Source organism: Gopherus flavomarginatus, chromosome 2, assembly GCF_025201925.1.
Source record: "Gopherus flavomarginatus isolate rGopFla2 chromosome 2, rGopFla2.mat.asm, whole genome shotgun sequence".
NCBI lineage: Eukaryota > Metazoa > Chordata > Testudines > Testudinidae > Gopherus > Gopherus flavomarginatus.
In genome coordinates, this window is record NC_066618.1 from 223983754 (window position 1) to 223998961 (window position 15208).

Genomic DNA, 15208 nt, shown 5'->3' on the forward strand with positions numbered 1-15208 from the left:
TTCGGTTCGTGGTCGACCGCCATCATTACCAATTCGCGGTCCTCCCGTTTGGCCTCTCTACGGCCTCGAGGGTATTCACCAAATGCATGGCTGTCGTTGTCGCACATCTTCGGCGCAGTCGCATTCACGTGTTCCCTTACCTCGACGATTGGCTGATTCGGGGCACTTCAGAGCTGCAGGTCCGCAGCCACGTCCGCAGGATCACCGGCCTTTTTACTACCTTGGGCCTCATTATCAACGTGGACAAGTCCACTCTGCTCCCCACGCAGAGGATAGAGTTCATTGGGGCCGTTCTGGACTCCACCTTGGCCAGGGCCCTTCTGCCGTTGCCCAGGTTCCAGTCGCTGTCGGCCATCATTCAGCGCTTGCTGGCGGCCCCCTTGACCTCTATAAGGACATGCCTAACCCTGTTAGGCCACATGGCGGCCTGCACGTTTGTGACAGGTTATGCACGGCTCCGCATGAGGCCCCTCCAATCTTGGCTCATCGCGCAATACCGGCCGGCCAGACAGTCACTAGACACGCTTGTCACAATCCCCCAGGGGGTATTGGATTCCCTCCGCTGGTGGCTAGACCAGTCCGTCGTGTGTGCGGGGCTCCCGTTTCACCCACCCCAACCCTTGGTGTCCCTAACAATGGATGCCTCAGATCTCGGCTGGGAGGCCCACCTGGGAATCCTGAGGACACAGGGCCTGTGGTCCCCGCAGGAGGTGGATTTACACATCAACATGCGGGAGTTGAGAGCGGTCCGCCTTGCTTGTCAAACGTTCTGTCATCAGCTTCGAGGTCGTTGTGTCGCGGTATTCACCGACAACATGACGACCATGTATTATATCAACAAGCAGGGCGGCACCAGATCGTCTCCCCTATGTCACGAGGCGATGCGACTCTGGGACTTTTGTATAGCCCACTCCATTCACCTCATGGCTTCCTTCCTCCCCGGAGTACGGAACACGCTGGCGGACCGCCTGAGCAGATCCTTCCTCTCGCATGAGTGGTCCCTTCGCCCGGACGTCGCCCTCTCGATCTTCCAGAGGTGGGGTTGTCCCCGCGTGGACCTCTTTGCGTCCAGGGGGAACAGGAAATGCCAGGCGTTCTGCTCCTTTCAGGGCCGGGAACCCGGGTCTATAGCGGACGCCTTCCTTATCCCGTGGATGACCCACTTGTTCTACGCGTTCCCTCCGTTCCCACTGGTCCACAAGGTCCTTCTGAAGGTGCGCAGGGACAGGGCCCACGTGATTATGGTAGCTCCAGTGTGTCCCAGGCAACTTTGGTACCCCATGTTGCTGGATCTGGCCATAGCCAACCCAGTCCCCCTGCCCCTTCACCCGGACCTGATCACCCAGGACCACGGCAGTCTCTGTCACCCGGACCTCCAGTCGCTGCACCTCGCAGCGTGGCTCCTGCGTGGCTGACCAGATCCGAATTACGCTGCTCTACCCCGGTACGTGAGGTACTCCTGGGCAGCAGGAAGCCTTCCACCAGAGCGACGTACTTGGCCAAGTGGAAGTGTTTCTCTTGTTGGTGCATGGAGAGGGGTTTCCTCCCTATGGAAGTTTCAGTCGCCAATATTTTGGACTACATTTGGTCCCTCAAGCAACAGGGCCTGGCGATATCGTCCCTTTGGGTTCACCTGGCGGCTATCTCCACCTTTCATCCGGGTGGGGATGGCCGCTCGGTTTTCTCTCACCCAACGGTGACTAGATTCTGAAGGGACTAGAACGTCTCTACCCTCAGGTTCGACCCTCTGCCCCTACCTGGGATCTCAACCTGGTTCTGGCTCGGCTCATGGGGCCCGCCTTTGAGCCATTAGCAACTTGCTCCCTGCTCTATCTTTCTTGGAATACTGCCTTTCTAGTAGCCATCACCTCAGCTAGACGGGTGTCGGAACTCCGGGCCCTCACAGTAGATCCCCTGTATACGGTCTTCCATAAAGATAAGGTACAGCTGAGACCGCACCCTGCCTTTCTCCCCAAGGTGGTCTCAACCTTTCACGTCAACCAGGAGATCTTCCTCCTCGTTTTTTTCCCGAAGCCTCATTCATCACGCAGGGAGCAACAACTCCACTCGCTTGATGTCTGTCGGGCTCTCGCGTTGTATGTGGACAGAACCAAACCGTTCCGCAAATCCCCCCAGCTTTTCATGGCAGTAGCGGACCGCATGAAGGGGCTTCCCATTTCCTTGCAGAGATTATCCTCATAGGTAACGTCCTGTATCAGGACCTGCTATGACTTGGCCCACGTCCCTACGGGCCATGTGACTGCGCACTCTACCAGGGCGCAGGCGTCGTCGCTGGCTTTCCTCGCTCGTGTGCCCATCCAGGAGATCTGTCGGGCAGCGACCTGGTCATCGGTCCACACTTTTGCTTCCCACTACGCCCTGGTCCAGCAGTCCAGAGAGGACGCGGCCTTCGGCTCTGCAGTGCTCCATGCCGCGACTTCTCACTCCGACCCCACCGCCTAGGTAAGGCTTGGGATTCACCTAACTGGAATGGATATTGGCAATCACTCGAAGAAGAAAAGACGGTTACTCACCTTTGTAACTCTTGTTCTTCGAGATGTGTTGCTCATATCCATTCCACACCCGCCCTCCTTCCCCACTGTTGGAGTAGCCGGCAAGAAGGAACTGGGGAGCGGGTGGGCCGGCAGGGGTATATATCAAGCGCCATGGCAGCGCCACTCTAGGGGGCGACCTGCCGGCCCACTGGAGTTGCTAGGGTAAAAAGTTTCCGACGAACGTGCACGCACAGCGCGCACACCTAACTGGAATGGATATGAGAAATACATCTCGAAGAACAACAGTTACAAAGGTGAGTAACCGTCTTACTTTAAAGCATGCTGTACATTACAGGTAATCATGCACTAGCAGAAAGCAACATAGATCTATAATGCCTCCTTTTTTCAGACATATAAAATGCATATGTCTGAAAAAAGATGGCATTATAGATCTATGTTGCTTTTAGCATGCCAAAAGAAACCCAACACTGAAGCGAAGTTTACATGAGAACTCCTTATTCCAAAGTGCTGCTAGTGAAATTAAATGTGTGTTTTTTAATTATTTTCCAAATATTCATAACCTCAGATATAAGCATGTTCCCAGAGGGAACATTTTTATTAAATAACGTGATATGAATACATCAAGATCCACATATTATAATTGGGTTCCAGGAGAATTCCACGGCCATAAATCAACACAGCTCAGTAACAAAACTCAAAAACCAAAATTAAATTACTTAAAAATAATCCTGGCTAAATTATAGAAAACTCTGAAAAGTCAGGAAGGATCAGGAACCTGCCAGCAGGATATAGTGCCCTTGCCTCTAGATCAGTGCTTCTCAAAGTGGTGGTCCACGGACCGGTGCTGGTATGCGAGCCATCAGCTGCCGGTCCGTGGCGAGTTTCCTCATAAGAGCTTCAAACAGGATAATAATATGACACCGGTCCCTGGCATATTGGGGAAAAAAATTGCCAGTCCCCCACATCAGATAGGTTGAGAAGCACTGCTCTAGATCACTGGTTCAAATTTTGTCTATGTTTGTTGTTCCTGCAAGTTGTTACTACCTGACATGCTGTAGGGAACAATCCTTTACTGGCAGGGGGATGACTGGATTGCCTAACCTCTTCCATCTGTGATTCTGTGACCGCCTTTCAGTGACCTATAAGTAACGGGTTTATGGTCTTAGCACAGCTCCCAATGGGCAGCTATCTCCATCACCAAAACCACTGCTACAACAAATCATTAATTGGCACCCTTGTTAGCAATCTCAGCAGAGAGATCAAGAGCCAGATCTTAAACTGAACTGATGCTGTGCCTGGTGCAGCTAATGGTAGAATCAGATGAGGAGACATAAGCGGCATTACATCACCTTTACAAACCCTTGATTCTTGGGCCAACCAGGGGCTGATTCAGGCCTTAGTGCAACTCAGAGCAGATACAGTAAATCTCACCAAGCTGCAATGGCAAAGGGGCCAGGAATCACCAGAGCACAGCGGCGCTCCTCCGTGCCCCAATCTCCTGACCAAACCACCAATATGCACCATACTCTTGGGTAGAGCTGACTAGACTGACTTACCCTGCAGGAAGGAGTTGAGACACATGAGCAGGGCGCTAGGTGGGGGTTTGCACTGGCACTGCACCTGCTCTTCCTTGTAGTGTGGATAGAGCAGTTTGGTCTCTGGGGCTGCGGGGCTGACACCTTTCACAAAACACTAAACTTGCTGGCTGGTTTTTGTTTTGAAAGGTGGATTCTATATTTTGTTTGTGTGAAGATCGATTTTTGAGAAATAAAGTAAACTGGCTTACTGCTCTAAAGTAAACTGGTTTGGTGGTTTTGAAGAGTTACTTGGGTCTTTTTTGCCTGACTAAATTATATTTCCATAATTCAAAGGACAAAGCATCTTTTATTTTTATTTCTCTTACAACAGCAGTTTAGTTTGCAAGGGCAGAAGCAATCAAATTTATTCCTCTCAAATGGATGACTTACACAACAAGCCAATGTAGACTACAAAGCCTGTGTTTCTGTGATGAAGGCACAGTTGGGACTGTTCAAACCGTTTATTCCAACTCTCACTCCTTTGCTTTTCTTTCCCCTCCCCCACTGTAAACAAAGTCTGCAGCACTAACAGGCCAATCCCTGCCAGCAGAACCAAGATTAGAAAAACCCTGCTCCACCATATGTTCAGTCCTGACCAGCATGATCGTTAGGAGCCTGACATCTGCAGATGGAGAGCACCTTTCACCATTCAGCTGCAACATGCTGCTTCTGCACTGAAGTCAGTGTTAGCAGGGCTTTGCTCAGGAGAAATTATCAGCCATGGTACATATCCTTATTTTACCAATTAATTTTTACTACAACCATTGATGTGAAGAACCAAATATCTAAAGAAGATCTAAGAGAAAATCCATTATGAGGCAGTGATTGAAAAAGTGAACCCATAAGCAGGGCCGCCTCTAGGCACCGGCAAACCAAGCACGTGCTTGGGGCAGCACATTTTCAGGGGCGGCATTCCAGACATCTTTTTTTTTTTTTTTTTTTTTTTTTTTTTGCTTCTGGCGGCAAAAGCCTAGAGCCGGCCCTGGCAGTAATAGGGCGTCACGCACGGGGGGCGCCCTGGGGCCGCTGCGGTTTGCGCCGCGGGGGAGCAGTGCCCACACCTTCTGGCTGGGCCGGGCAAGCTCCGAGTGGGGGATACTCAGGCTGGGGACCGCCCCGCTGGGCATACGGAGCTGCCTGCAGGTGCCGCAGGGCAGCTGCCGCCCAGTGCCACAGCTGGGGCTGCGCGAAGCGGCCCGAGCCACCCAGGGACTGAAGCAGGGCAGCCAGAAGCAGCTGCAGCAGCAGCAGGGCTATAGAGGGCAAGGTGCTGCCATGCAGGGCCCGTGTCCCACTCTCCGGAGCTCTGCTCCCTCTGGGGCTACCCTGTCCCGGCTCCTCAGCCCACTGCCAGGGCAGTCCCCTGGCTCTGCCCTCCCGGGTCCCAGCCGGTCCTGGAGGTGGGACCCCTGGCTGGAGGGACCCTGGGCTGAGGCGTGGCCCAGGAGCCCCACTGCTTACCCTGACCCTGCTAGCGCTGGACTGGCTGGAGGCAAGGGGGTGTGGGCAGAGTCAGCACTGGTGGGGGGGATCCCTGGGCTGGGACGACGGGGGGTGCAGGTGGGGTGGGGGGGAGAGCCCAGTGCTGGGGCAGCAGGGAGGGTGAGTAGGGGAGGGCACTGCTGTGGGGAGGAGAGCCCAGGGCTGGAGTGGGAGGCAGCCAAAATTTTTTTTGCTTGGGGAGGCAAAAAACCTAGAGCCGGTCCTGCCCATAAGAACCATTTTGGTAATGTCCTTTAGAAGGGTAAATCTCTTATAGCAAATGTTTAGTCAAAAGTAACCCTAGAGCTATTCATGCTGTAGGAATCCTTGCCAGTTTTAGTTCTGATGAGTCCGTGCCAGTATTTGATCTGATGAACCCTTAAGAAAACCCCACGCAACGTACCAGCTTTATTTGGCCTTTAGGGCTGTATGGTAAGAGAACAGAATGAGCTAAAACAGTTTTTTAAATTATTTTGAAGACCGAGTGGACCTGTTTTTTTTTTTTTTAAATAAAACCCATCTGCCTTCTTTTTAATCTGTGCAATAAGGACAGAAATCTTTCCTGCCTTACTTGTGAGTAGTCCCAGTGAAAGCAAACACTTCCATAGTGAAAGCAAGGAGACTACTATACTTGCATGAGTAAGGGGAGCAGAACTGGGCACTGCTTCTATACGCAATAAAATAAAATATGCTTTTTCCACCACCTTTCTCCCAGTTACTCTTCCCTCCCCTCAGTCTATCTGATACTCTTCCTGTAATCCAAGCGCATGGCTTCTTTCAGAGCTTTAACAGATTTACAGTTTACACCTTCCACAGGGGCTATGTGCATCTTCTCAGGCATGTTCAGGCACCGCTCATCTGAGGGTTGGGAATCAAAATGTGCTTCTAAACCACAATTAGCAATAAAAATTCAGTAACTCCATGCTTTCAGTTCCTCTTTTCAGATCTTTGGTCCACACTGGTTCCCACATTTATCAAAGCCTAAATTGAGAGGGATACTACTGTAAAAACTTTCTTTTTTAATTTACAGTATTTGATTGCAATCTGATAGCTAAGATGAATAGATGCCATTGATCACAAAAGCAGGGCTCTGAATGCAATTATTTCTGTTAAGAATGTTGTTTTGATGTTGAAATCAGAAAGAAAAGAAAGAAAACAGAGCACTTCCTACAAAAGTGAGCTCTATTACTAATTACACTTGTGCAAACTCTCCTGTCCTATTCTATTTATCTTCTTGTGTTTACTAATGCATGGAAAGGGTTTATACCAATATATTTAAGGCATAATCAATTAATCCAAAACAAAGATTTAGATGAAATAGCCTGCTCCTGTACAATTAAGATTAATGATTATTCTTTTATTTCTGCAACAGTTAACTTGCACATGGTAAGGATCTTCATAATTGTTATTAGCAGTGTTCTGTACTCTAAATGAGTATGAACCAAGTTTTGTGTTCACATTTTTTTCCTGCAGCAGGGACCTTTGTTGCATTTTTTCTCTCTTTATGTAAAAAGGAAGAAAGTTTTCTATTCTTTAACTATCAGAGGGGTAGCCATGTTAGTTTGGATCTGTAAAAAGCAACAAAGAATCCTGTGGCACCTTATAGACTAACAGAAGTATTGGAGCATAAGCTTTCGTGGGTGAATACCCACTTCGTCAGATGCACCATCCTGCGTCTGACGAAGTGGATATTCACCCACGAAAGTTTATGCTCCAATACTTCTATTAGTCTATAGGGTGCCACTGTATTCTTTAACTGTTATTGTGCATTATAAAATGAACCAATCTGAAACAAAGAGTTAGGATTAAAGGATGTTCTAAATACAACATAGTAACTTCTTAGGGTTTCACTGGAACTTGTTTCCCTGTCTCCTAATAAACCACAATGAACCACATCCACAGTTAAGCCTTAGTACCACAGCATTTGGTGACTTACCCACTTTTTCATTCCTCTTTGTACACCAGCTGTATTAAGATATTGGAATATAGCATTCATATTTGTTCAATAATAAAAAAATATAATAATGTTTCCCCTTTTCCTCATTATTGTACAACATGTGTGCAGGCTGACCGCAGGCTACAGCCAGCTGCCCCAGAGGTGGTTTCATTTTCTAGTTTATAGTTTGTGATATGTTGTGGGATCCCTTGAGATAAAGGTGCATTATAATCAGAGATATTAGAGGTGGAAAAAAATTATCAGGTCATCTAGTCCATCCCCTGATAATGAAAGATTTTTTTCCTAGTGTGTATTATTTTGTGCTTTATCCAGTTTTGTTTTAAATAACTCACATGATGCGGCTTTCTCCTCTTCCCTTGGGGGAGTACTCCACAATCCAATAGATATAAATGCAAAATATTAGGCTGAGTCTATAGCAACAGCCTACCACAAAAGCTTTGTAGGCAGCTGTGTTACCAGTCCTGAATGTTGTTAAGTGAGAAGCTTGAGACCACACCAACACCCTCTAGGGCACATGGAGATAATACAACCTCTCTGCCACTCCAGATCACACCCATTGGAGGAACAGTTAGCAAGGGCCTCTGTGATGCTGGAGAAAGCTAATTGCAGGAATAGAGGACAAACCCCTCAGCTCCTCCAGATCTTTTCAATATCAGTCCTGATTGTAGGGGAGCTCCCTTCCTCTAGTCAGCCTGCCAATACTCTTTCTTCTTCATGGGGACGTCAGGTTGTGGAGACCCTGGTCCCCACTTCTTTGAGAACAAGGGCATGATTCAAAGCCCATTAAAGACACCCATTGATTTTAATAAGCTATGGATCTGACTGCAGCCTCCTCCCATACTCTCTAATAACTGGCTCTGCTTCCAGAGATGCAGGGACATACCATTTGTTAGCTCTGGCTCTCCAACAGATCAGGTGCAGTCTGCACCGTGCAGAGGAAGAAAGGCAGGCCATTGTATGTGTGCCTACACTAGAGTAATGTGGGGGTTCGCTCACAAACTTTAGTGTTAAAGGGGCAGTTACTTTAAATGCCATCTCTTGTAAATAAACACATATGTATAACCCCTTAGATTACTTAAAATGGAAAAATTTTAAAAATCCAATTTGTGTTCTCACTATTTATGCTCTTTGTTTACATATAAATGCCTTCTTCAGGAACTGACTCTTATCCTGTGTTTGTGCAGTGCCTAGCACAATGGGGCCTTGATCCTGACTGGGGCTGTTGGGTGCTACAGCAGTACAAAGTCTAGGGTTGCCACCTCTGAGATATAAAAAAATGGGACACCCAGGATTACCCTGAACTGATAAAACTGCACAGCTAGCAGTGTGTACTCAGCACTTTCCCAGGAAAGCTACCGCAAAAGAGAGACAATCCTGGGAAAACCTGGGTAGATGGCAACTCTAATACAAATACAAATACACTTCTACCTTGATATAACACTGCCCTCGGGAGCCAAAAAAGTCTTACCACGTTATAGGTGAAACTGCGTTATGTCAAACTTGATGTGTTCCACGGAGTGCACAGCCCCGCCCCCCTGGAGCACTGCTTTACCGCGTTATATCCGAATTCGTGTTATATCGGGTGGTGTTATATCGGGGTAGAGGTGTAATAGTAAAAATAATTTTGCATTTCTCTCAGCTTAAACAGTGGTAACATATTAAGTTAGTTTCAGTTTTATTTACAGTTACTTTCTCTACCACATTATTAGTGATGCTTTGTTGTGGTATTTAAAAAACAAACACCCACCCACTTGCCCACCCCCAACTGTGGACATGTTTCTATATGTCTTAGGTTTTATAAAACCTTACATTTTACAAAGTTTAATTTTGAACCAAATTTCATCTGACAGGCTCTCCTTGATAGAAGTCAGGGCTGGTAACACAAGAGTCTGTGGAGAATGTAGTGCAAGACCATCCTGCTAATATGAAGGACTAGTATCGTGGCTGTCCATGTCCACAGCTGCTGTCAAAACAGTCGTTTTTCTGCCTTTCATAACAAACACAATACTCACACATCTAGAAATGCTCAGCAGCACTAGCACCTTTGGATGGGGTTAGCTATGTGACTGGAGCATGTGCAGCACCTACAGAACATAAGTCTCTGAATGGCTAACGAAAACAGGTTATTTTTCTCATGAACCATACTTCCTACCCAAATCAAATATAAGACCAGGCTGCACTGACCAGAGAAATCATGAATTTCAAGCCTTCTCTACACTGGCTGGGGAAGTGTGGTTCACGAGGGAAAATGTTAGCACATATTCACTGGTCAGTGTAGACTAGCCCCTTTTTACTTTGTTCTCCTGTGATGGATTATTGCAATATTGTAGTTTGGGTTTCAGTGCAGTGTCTTCAAAAGGAAAAGATATGGTTATTTCTCATCAAACAGAAACGACTTACAGGGCTGCCGTAAATGGGGGAGGAGGGAAGGAGGAGTATCCTAGAGGCTTGTTTGCCAGGGAGACAGCAAGAGCAGCTGCAGCTCTGTTATTAGTGTGTGTGCATGAGAGTGTGTGTATATGTGTATGTGTCTGTGTCTGTGTCTGTGTTCCTGTTAGTGTGTGTATCTGTAAAATCAAATTCAGTTTGATTCAATAATACTTTACTGGCATGCCAAACTGACAAATATTCCCAGGGCAAAAGAAATGAACCCCCCTGTAAATGGCAGGTACAAACTGCCCACGATGTGGCGTTGTTCTGTGTCTAGGGTTTTATCCCATGTATTCATTTGTCATCAGAGTTCATTCCTGATCCTGGTTTCGTACTTTTGTAATGGTGACTTCAAGTGATCTGCTGGCAGGTTACTACGCCGAACAGTTCCATCTCCAAAATCTGTCTCCCTGGGTCAGGGTTTGTTTGAGTTTTTTGTTTTTATTTAATTTAATTTGTGTTTGTTTTATTTTGTTTTCCCCTCAATGCTTTTTGATAAAAAAATTTATGATTCCTGATAATTTGGTGAAATATCTTTCCCAAACTCGCTCATATTTTGGATGTTGAATTAGGAAGCATCACTCCATCTCTATTACATTGGTCGTTCAGATTCTCCTCTTTCAGTTTGGACTGTTGCTTGTGTCTTCCTGTTTCTACTTCTAGTTTATGGTCACTGATTTGGTATTTGGTGAGAGTTCGCCTGAGCTTTGCACATTTCACTGTAGTGAGGTAGTCTGCTACCCTGACAGAGTGAGAAGGCTAGCCTGTTGTTGTCTATATATCTATTCTTCACAGTGCTTTGTTACTGATGGTTTGAGTATTGTTCTAGCATCTTGAGCATTTTGTGTGGGGTTGTTTCTTTCACAGAGAGAGAATTATGCAGCCCAGAGAGTGGAAGTCTATAGATCATACTTTCATTTAGGTTTAATGTTTGATCCTCTGAATCTTTGCAGTAAAGGGAGTGTTTGCTGCTTTGGTTGGGATGACATCAGAATGGAATGTTTTTAGCAGCAGTTTTACTGGAGTGCTGTGTCTACCCAGTGGTTTCTTAATGTAATATAAGGCCCACGGAATTTTTTTCTTGTAATGCTTTTAAAGCCAATCTGAAGTTCACTGACATATCTAATATGAGGCCCAGATATGTGTAACTTAAGGAGTGTTCAATTTTCACATCTCTGTTATAAAATTTCATTCTGTTTTGTTTAAAGCTTTTTCTGTGTTTTCCAGGTTAACCCTGGAGGGCCCATGTATTGCAGTAGGTTTCCAGCTGATGTAGGCTTCTTTGTAGACTTGTAGACTGTAGATCTTGTGTAGGAGACAGTATTTCAGGGCATCAGCCTACAGTAAACTTTTTATCTCTGAGTTGTTTAGTTGGAGTCCAAGGTTTGGGGAATTTTACAAAGAGGTTAGTAGATCTTATGTTGGAAAGTGTTGCACTGAGATTACATCCCTGTTTTACTTCTCCTTGCTTATGGTTTCTGTTTCCATGACAGTTATTTTTTATCCTGTATATGATGGATTCATACATGGATTGAATTAAGTCATATATTTTCCATGATTTCTATTTTATACCAATTTACAGTTCAATCCTAGGTGCCAAAATTAGTCAAAAGCTCTGCATTGTCAACTTCAAGCATTTAAAAATCACGAGTACGGCTCAAGCCCCAAAACATCATGTGATTTTAATAACAATATATTTTGGTTTCCTTTTATTCCCCTCTGGTTTCTGAGCCTTTAGGGTACAATCAGGTCACATTTTCAAGCTTTACTTTGCAACCATAAGGGCTACACACCTTTCTTTCCCCTATGACAACTGAGATTTTCACATAATAACCTGTATACAGGAGCTGGGGCTTTAAGAAAAACTCACAATAAGATCACTAGAATTGGCAACAATTTATTTTAAAGCTATATTAAAGTCTGTAAAGAAAGCAGATCTCTTTCTGCTATTTTTTTCTGTGTGGTTGGTTTTTGTTTTGTTTTTTTCTTCACAGAGGAAACCAATTTGATTTTCATAGATTGTGGTGTTATTGGTCTGGCATTTTATTATCATTTGGGGTCTCAGTCCTGCTCTGTTGAACACAATGGTAGTTTTCCAGCTGTCTTCAATAGCATAGAATCAGGCCCTTATTGAGGATGCTATAGAACAGTTTGCTGCACCTAAAACAGAAACCTCTGTAGCTGTTGGGGTTAAGGACATCTGTGCTCACCCTCGCCCATCTCCTGGTCTGTCCTGGACAGCTGTGTGGGAAAAGAAGTCAACTATGTGCTTACCTCCACTCAAGCAGAGCCAATCAAATTCCTACCTGCTCTCCCCAGGGCTCCTATAGCCCAGCAGGGAACCAAGCCATAGAGCAGCCTGAGCAATTCTTTCCTTCTTCCCCTGTGCAGCAGGCAGCCAGCAGGGGAGCAACTGAACAGGTGAAGCAGAGAAAGGAAGCAGCTGTTCAGAGCAGTGGCACTGGAATACTTTTAATAGTGGGGGTGATGAAAGCCAGCCCCGTTACTTCTGTCCCCCCCCAAGCTGGGGCCAGAAGCAGGGCAGTGTCTCCAGGAGAGGGACCTGGAGAGGAGTAAGGGGGCCGAGGTTGGGACCACAGCTGGGGTGGGGGTGGGGCCATCGGCCAGGACCCCAGGTGAGAGGCTGGCAGTGGAGCCCATGTGCAGGGCCGAGAGCAGAGCCCACGTGTGATGCTGGAAGCCAGGAGCCCACATGCAGGGTGAGGAGCAGTAGAGCCCGGGCAAGGAACTGGCAGCCAGGATCCCTCCTGCAGGGCCAGGAGTGGAGCCCCACGTGAAACCTGCAGCAGCCCCTACGCTTCTAGTTCCCATGCCTATGATTCAGAGTGCTCTTTGCTCAAGACAGAGCTTGTCCTAGGGCTGCAGGTGGGAGGCAGTTGGGCAGACAATCCCCTTTCTCCTCCCCATGGTGACAGAACTGGTTCAAACTCATCAGGTTAAAAATTTCAGAGCTCAGGGATCATATTTTCAAATTGTAACCAAATACAAGTTTTCTTTTTAACACTGTTGCCCTTGAGAGCCACAGTGTAGTGCCTTGAAAGCCACTGATTGCACACACCAGGACTTTACAGCATTTACTTGCTGTTCCTTTTAGCCACTCTGGCAGTGGGCAGGGCTATCTTTGCCTAGCCAGGTCTCCTGTAGTATGGTCATGTCATGGCATTTAGGGCTTGTGTCCAAAGATCAAGGGCAGTCTTGTATCTTCCAGCTACTTACAGCACATGAGATCATTTTCATAATTTTGTGAATAGTAATTTATGCCTAGAGTTGTGAAGAGCATCCAGAATATGGAAGTGAGAGTTTACTACATCACGTGTGTGTGTGTGTGTGTGTGTGTGTGTGTGTGTGTGTGTGTGTGTGTGTGTGTATTTTACTATATAATATATTACATATATATTATTTCTATAATATGGTTATCTGTCTTCTTACTGTATTCAGATTTGGTTATGCATGTTTCTACTACTATGGGCCCATTGCTAGTGATGGGGCTAGGACTGTATCTTGAATTGATGCTCTGGAGTTTTTCTGTGTAGGTGATGTGGAGGAAGTCGCTGAAACCTTCTGTTGTCCAGTTCTGAGCCGAGTGGTCTTATTGGATCTAGGGTCAGGGCTCCATCTTTAGACTAGCAATTATTCCTATTCCTATCCCTGCTTTGCCCCAGAGTACCTTGTCACACAGCTGATTTTTTTGTTGTCTGTGTCACTGTGCGTCAGTGTCAGCATACGTGTGTGAGTGTTAATGTATGTGTGCCAGTTTTGCTATACAGCAACGTGTGTATCTGTCACTGCATGTGTAATATTGGGGAGAGTTATGTGTGCAGCAGTGTGAGTGTGATTGTCACTGCCTGTCAGTATGGGCGGTGTCATTGTCACCGTGCATGTCAGTATTGGTGTATGTTTGTGGCTGCAGCTGTGTGTGTGTGTGTGTATGTGTATGTCAGTGTCACCCCATGTCAGTATTGCTGGGTGTGTGTGTCACTGTCTGTGTCAGTATTGGGGTCATCAGTGTCAGTAGCTGTAAGTGGTGTGTGTGTGTAAATATCAATGAATGAGTCATATTGGGAGTGTGTCATTGTTATTGTGTATATCAGGGATAGAGTGTCAGCGTCATTGGGTAGCAATACGTTTTGGGGTGTGTGTGTGTGATGATGACTGTGTGTGTCAGTACTGGTGTGTGTGTGTGTGTGTGTGTAGCAATGTGCATGGGTCAGTTTCACTGCGTGTCAGTGTCATTGGGTGTCAATATGTGTTGGTGTCTGTGTGTTATGATGACTGTGTCAATACTGGTGTGTTGGGGTATCAGTGTCAGTCTATTGAGGGTGTCAATATCACTGCATACCAGCATGTGTTGGGGTATCAGTTTGTGTCATTATTAGCATGTTAGTGTCACTAGGTAACAATATGTGTTGGAGGGGTGTCGATATCCCTGGGTAACAGTATGTGTTGGGGTGTCAGTGTGTGTTGGTGTTAGGGTGTCAGTGTCACTGGGTAGCAGTATGTGTTGGGGTATCAGTGTTAGGGTGTCAGTGTCACTGGGTAGCAGTATGTGTTGGGGTGTAAGGGTGGGGGTGTCAGTGTCACTGAGTAGCAGTATATGTTGGGGTGTCAGTGTCACTGGGTAGCCATATGTGTCGGGGTGTCAGTGTGTCAGGGTTGGGGTGTCAGTGTCACTGGGTAGCAGTATGTGTCGGGGTGTCAGTGTGTCAGGATTGGGGTGTCAGTGTCACAGGGTAGCAGTATGTGTTGGGGTGTCCGTGTGGTAGCAGTATGTATTGGGGTGTCAGGGTTGGCGTGTCAGTGTCACTGGGTAGCAGTATGTGTTGGGGTGTCCATGTGGTAGCAGTATGTGTTGGGGTGTCAGGGTTGGGGTGTCAGTGTCACTGGGTAGCAGTATGTGTTGGGGTGTCAGGGTTGGGATGTCAGTGTCACTGGGTAGCAGTATGTGTTGGGGTGTCAGGGTTGGGATGTCAGTGTTACTGGGTAGCAGTATGTGTTGGGGTGTCAGTGTTAGGGTGCCAGTGTCATTGGGTAGCAGTATGTGTTGGGGTGTCAGTGTTAGGGTGTCAGTGTCACTCAGCAGCAGTATGTGTTGGGGTGTCAGTGGGGGTAGCAGTATGTGTTGGGGTGTCAGGGTTGGGATGTCAGTGTCACTGGGTAGCAGTATGTGTTGGGGTATCAGTGTTAGGGTGTCAGTGTCACTTGGCAGCAGTATGTGTTGGGGTGTC

The 15208-nt window shown here is 46.8% G+C and overlaps 1 protein-coding gene across 3 annotated transcripts in view; it reads right to left on the minus strand.

Annotated features, from left to right (window-relative positions):
• Positions 1–15208, minus strand: part of NOL4 (nucleolar protein 4) — a 284810-nt gene that overhangs the window by 249938 nt on the left and 19664 nt on the right. The gene's annotated exons all lie outside the window — the stretch shown is intronic.